Below are 6,397 nucleotides of genomic sequence, written 5' to 3'. Positions count from 1 at the left end.
GTAATAAGGCGTACACAACATACCATTAAGCAATAACACGACCAGCAAACTCTTTTGTCTTAAGATTTTTTTTTTAATTCCCTCAAATTGGATCCTAATTTAGCAGTGTTTTGAAAAGATTTTTAAATTTGGTATTTTTCTCTTAGGCTGACAAAATCTAGTTCTGATTCAGATCATTCCAAAATATTTTTGAAAAGGCTTTGTGTCACTTGTTAAAACCAAATTTTCATCTCTTTCACTGTAACTTCACGTTAATTGAAATAACTAACTTTACAATCCAAGAGTTCAAAACCTAACAGACCCACTTTTAGAAACTTCTTTCACCTTCACAGATCACCATTTCACCACGGTCATAAGAATAACTAAGACATAAATTCCAACAGCACAAATGTTGGAATTTGTGCATTATGGGGGGGCTCTAATGAGCGCTGGATCTGTCTCTTTTTATACCAATGCCCAAAACTTTCCCCAGCCTAGTCAATTTTAATAGTTTCCCATATGTTTAATTAGGATCTGTTGTTTGTGAAGTAAGGTCTGGTGATACCGGTATAAAATGTACTAGTCAGTAATACACTGGGAGTTCTGCTGTAATACAACTCATTAAGAGTGTAAAATCGGTACAGGAGTCGCACCTTGGACTCACTCAAGCAAATCTAGTTCCCAAAAGTGACAGAAGATCCTCATCACAAAGATCTATAACACGGTCTTGGAGTATACCCCCAAGAATGGTATCGGAGCAAGGGTCCCACAAACTTGATTGACCTAAGCTTGCCGCTGTCTCTTAACATTCACCTGCCTAGTGGGGGAAAAGCAATCCTTGCCTGTAAGAATTCTACAAATTTAGTGTGAAATTAAAAAACAAAACAACAAAAAATAACAAATAGAAAGCAGTTCACTTTCTTTAATGTTGTACAAAAAAGTATGAGTAGAACCAAAAGCAAATTAAACATGATCGCATTTGTTTACACCACAATCGAGTTTTTCATATTAACTTTACTATTCAAACAATAGAAAGTAGGTGGTAATTTACGAACTGGGGAAGAGATAAACCAAAAAAACGTTCCTAGCATGTTTATTCTACACTGTATACAGCTCTGCTCACAGAGACGGCGTCTCTTACTTCTCTGCTGCGCAGGAATTCAGTTGTATGTAAAATTGAACCTGCTCAAAAGCTGGGGGAGACTAGAAATGACGGGTCCATATCCGGGTGCATTGTCATACAGTTCAAACAGTGGTGCAGCTACCAGCTTGTAATTTTTAGGGACTGCACACAAGGCTTTCTCTTGAAGCTGAACCAAAACCAACTTACGTTCCTTAGGTTTTGTAATATGTGCAGGTATATATGGACACTGAGGAAGGTCAGCATTCGTTCTCCAGCGGTCACCAGTGCAGTCATCAATAACCCAGCCTTGCAGGACTCCATCTCGACAAACCTGTATCTGTCATTAAGCGTTTTAGTCCTTCAACTTCATCTTCTCCTGGGTTAAGCGCAACACCAGGTAATTTAAAGAAAGTTGTTCTCAGCTGCAGCAGTAACACATGGGGTAGCCGGTGCTCATGGACAATCAAAACCCCTTCTACAGTCCTCCTGATGCCAATTTTATCAAATTCCTCCCGCATGCGCGGAAATCTGGCTGCAACGGAGTTGTCCTTCTCGTACAGGCGCACTTTTGTACCAAAAGTGTAATTGGTAAGAGGGTACAGGTTGGTGGTGCGCTCCAGGGTGAGGGGCTCTGTCCGCTGGATGTACTTGTGGTCGAGCTGGTTGACCCCGCGGGGCCAGCCGGTCTGCTAGCGATTGCGCGGCGCCGCGGACATGCTGGCGAGCTCGGGCACAAGCGGCGAGGGGAAAAGGAGAGGCGGGGAGACTTTCCCAGCGCTGGCAGCGGTGATCTGCGTCCCACTCAGCAGCCGCCGCCAGCCATGAACAAGAAAGCGCCCGAGGAGCAGTACCGTTAAATTTAAAACAGAGTCTACTTAGTGTGAAGGCCATTTGGAAGGAAATATTCAGATATTCCTGGGGTGCTTCACAAGACAAAGAGCTAGACGAAGTCTCCCCACAATCCTCTTTTTTTAACTAAGCCCACATCAGATCAGAGAAACAATTAACATAGAGTCGTTCCAGAGGTTCCACAATCTTGAAATTCTTATAACCGGCATCTCTAGTCTCTCGATATTGCCTTTCTATTTCTTCTTGAGTAAGCTCTTGGAAGGCTTTGAATAGTGTAATGACATGATGTAATATGTTTTTACATTACTATTTTGGCTGTGTTATGTTTATCATATAGCCAGAGATCTATTAGGAGGCTATTGTAGCACTCCGGAAAAGATATGATTTTGGCTTGGACCATGGTAATATCAGTGGATATGGTAAGAAGTGGGAAGATGTGGGTTGTGAAAGAAAGATTTAAGAATGACACCAAGAGTTTTGTTCTGAACAACTGAAGGTACGACAATGTTTTTGCTAAGTGATGAATGATTGAACAAGTTCATGAATGATCCCACCATCTGTCTATTCATTCCATGGATGTCAGATAATTTATATCTGTATTACTGGATGACTTGTAAAGACCCTTTACCAGGAGTGAGGCAGTTTTCCTTGTGGTTACCAGTCTCCAAGGCAGTACATACTTCAGACTGTGTTGGCCCCAGTCAGCCAGCAGAGGGCAGCAGAGGTGGCTGATCCATAGAACAAGGATTTTTTTTTTTGCTTCAAATGTTAAATTATCCTGGAGTTATCCTAAAGCCCCAGGGTGCAGATTGTTTGGGATAACAGGTGGCTTTATCTTATTACATTAAATGTAGTTGATGTTGCATGTCTTTTATTACAACCTACTGTGACTTTGGGACATTATGGCCAGAACACTTGTGAGGGAGAAATAACAAGTGGATGTTACTGTATATCTCTCCAGGGAACATGTTCTCAGAATTGACTTCTTCATGCATCAGATCTCTCTCTTTTTTTTTTTTTTTTGGCTTCACCGCCCGGTTTGTGGGATCTTAATTCTCCGGCTAGGGATCGAAACTGTGACCCCTGCAGTGTGGAAGCACAGAGTTCTAACCACTAGTCTGCCAGGGAATTCCCCAGATATCTCTGACACAGGGATTCCTACTCTGCCATTGTGTCCGCTTCCCTAAATGTTTTTCTTAAATATGACATAAAATTAAAGTAAAAAGCAATTCCTTAAAAATCACAAGCAAAATGGAACAAAAACAAATTGTGTTTTAAGTTGATGGCTGAACCATACAGAAATAAATTATTGCAACTAACTTTAAAGCACAGCAATTTATTATATGTCCACTGTGTGATATATCCTAAAGATAAAAATAAGTAGGGACTTCCCTGGGGGTCCAGTAGTTAGGACTCCATGCTTCCACTGCAGGCGGCACGGGTCGATCCCTGGTTGGGGAACTAGTATCCTTCTGCGGTGTGGTGTGGCCAAAATATTTAAAAAAAAAAAAAAAAAGATAAAAATAAGAATTGACACTAAAACTTACAAAATTTTCAGTAATAACATTATTAATAATAATATTAATATTTTCTGAAATTATTCTATATGTACGCACACATATATACATGATTATGCAATTAAATAAACAATAGGTTGATAATTTAAATAGTTATACTAGTGTCATAATGACATAGACATAATGTTCCTAATGTCATTAGGAACCAGGATTTTCACTGTAAGAGAGACGAATTTCAAATAAAGGAAAACAAAGACATTAAGTAAAAATCATGTAATCTGAAACTTGTATTGGAAATATCAATATAAACTCATGATGAATTTTCTCCTTAGGGGAAATAACACACAAACAAATATTTTTCAGATCACACATGCGTTTCATGTCCAAGCTGGAAACCCTGGAAACAGTGATGAACCCAGGTTATCATCTCTAAATATAATTTCCTAATGAAGGAAAACATTGCCCTTGGAGAAATGGTTGATTCCAAGTCCAGGAAAGGAAAGGAACAAGGTAAGCCTAGATCTTATTTAACTGGAAAGAAAGGAAGCTTTCAAAGACTAGTGGAAACATGTCCAAAGGACTCAGAAGCTAACTTGAAGGGACTCCCACTGACCAAGAATAATAATTTCAGTGGATAGAAACATTTCGAATGTAATAAAACCCAAGATTTCATGACGATATCAAAAATATAAAGATCTTTGGTAACCAACTCATCGTTCTGAAAACCGGTAAATAAAGGAAAAGATAGCATTTATTCTCCCTTTCCTGTACTAAATCTATCTCACCAAAGAGGTATCACGGGTAAGTACTTTGTAGACGATTTCTAGCAAATGAATGCAGAAAGAATGATAGATTTAGAATATCACCGTTTTGGGCCTGTGTCATATATCTATTGGACAGTGCCAGTCTGGAGCGTGGTTTGGAAGGAAATGTCGTGGATGGTACAGCTTGCCTCAAGGCCAGATGGTGCTCCTGAGCCTGGGCTCAGATTTTGGTTTGGAGTAGTGGTTTTCAAAGTTTGGTCCCCAAAACAGCATCATTGGCATTACTTAAGAATTCTTAGGCTGCACCCAAGACTGCTCTAAAAAATAAAGTCTAATAATCTGAAAGAAAAAAATCACCATTTTGTAACTCAATGCACTTAGGCAAAGGTCATGAACAGCTGCTGAAACAAATAAGTGAATAGCTGATAGGGAACATTATAATGGTAGGAAAAGTCTGACAATAACTAGACTCACTGATGGATCTTGACCATCAGAAAAGAGAGATAATCATACTTTACTTGCCTCCTAATGTGATGCAGTAGAAAGTGCACAAACACGATTGTGAAATGTTCTTGCTATAGAATTAAACCTGAACCTGATCAAGATTCTTGATCTAATTGCAAGTTTACAGAAAATACAGACTGTAGAAAAATAGGGTAAACAGCATGAAGGCTTCAGAAAAACAAATTAAACGAATCCAGAATGTGTGAAAATCTGCAGGACAAACAACCCGATTTTTTTTCAACACATATATTGAACAGAGATAAAAAGAAAAAAAAGAGTGGCAAGTCTTGTTTGAATTTTTATTCAAACAAATCAACAATAAAGAGATGCTTGTAGGGAAATTGAATGCTGTCTATATGTTCTACAACAGAAAGAAATTGTTAATTATTTTATCTATGTTAATTGCACTGAGTATATTTTTTAAAGTCATCTTTTAGAGATACATAATGAAGTATTTCCAGGTAAAATATTAGGATATATGGAATTTTTTAAGAAATAATCCAGTAGTTGATGGTGTGTGTTGGGTGTGTAGGAGGTATACTACCTCTTTTTCTTTTTTTAACTTTTTAAATTATTTTTTTGAATTTTATTTATTTTTTTTTTATACAGCAGGTTCTTATTAGTTATCTATTTTATACATATTAGTGTATATATGTCAATCCCAATCTCCCAATTCATCCCCCTTACCCTTGCTTTCCCCCCTTGGTGTCCATACATTTGTTCTCTATGTCTGTGTCTCTATTTCTGCCTTGCAAACAGGTTCATCTGTACCATTTATCTAGATTCTACATATATGCATTAATATATGATATTTGTTTTTCTCTTTCTGACTTACTTCACTCTGTATGACAGACTCTAGGTCCATCCACATCTCTACAAATGACCCAATTTCGTTCCTTTTTATGGCTGAGTAATATTCCACTGTATATACGTACCACATCTTCTTTATCTATTCCTCTGTTGATGGACATTTAGGTTGCTTCCACATTCTGGCTGTTGTAAAGAGTGCTGCAGTGAACATTGGGGGTGCATGTGTCTTTTTGAATTATGGTTTTTTCTGGGTATGTGCCTAGTAGTGGGATTGCTGAGTCATATGGTAATTCTATTTTTAGTTTTTTAAGGAGCCTCCATACTGTTCTCCATAGTGGCTGTATCAATTTACATTCCCACCAACAGGGCAAGAGGGTTCCCTTTTCTCCACACCCTCTCCAGCATTTGTTGTTTGTAGATTTTCTGATGATGCCCATTCTAACCAGTGTGAGGTGATACCTCATTGTTATTTTGATTTGAATTTCTCTAATAATTAGTGATGTTGAGCAGCTTTTCATGGGCATGTTGGCCATCTGTATGTCTTCTTTGGAGAAATGTCTATTTAGGTCTTCTGCCCATTTTTTGATTGCATTGTTTGTTTTTTGATATTGAGCTCCATGAGCTGCTTGTATATTTTGGAGATTAATCGTTTGTCCATTGATTCATTGGCAAATATTTTCTCCCATTCTGAGGGTTGTCTTTTTATCTTGTTTATAGTTTCCTTTGCTGTGCAAAAGCTTTGAAGTTTCATTAGGTCCCATTTGTATATTTTTGTTTTCATTTGTTACTCTAGGAGGTGGGTCAAAAAAGATCTTGCTGTGATTTATGTCATAGAGTGTTCTCCCTATGTT

The 6,397-nt window shown here is 38.1% G+C and overlaps 1 pseudogene; it reads right to left on the bottom strand.

Annotated features, from left to right (window-relative positions):
- Nucleotides 1–991: 991 nt before the first annotated feature.
- Nucleotides 992–1,818, bottom strand: LOC103012391 (cleavage and polyadenylation specificity factor subunit 5-like; annotated as a pseudogene).
- Nucleotides 1,819–6,397: the final 4,579 nt, after the last annotated feature.

Source organism: Balaenoptera acutorostrata, chromosome 9 (genome assembly GCF_949987535.1).
Source record: "Balaenoptera acutorostrata chromosome 9, mBalAcu1.1, whole genome shotgun sequence".
In the NCBI taxonomy this organism is placed as follows: domain Eukaryota; kingdom Metazoa; phylum Chordata; class Mammalia; order Artiodactyla; family Balaenopteridae; genus Balaenoptera; species Balaenoptera acutorostrata.
The sequence above is the reverse complement of the archived record's forward strand: the minus strand, read 5'-3'. Positions and strand labels throughout refer to the sequence as shown.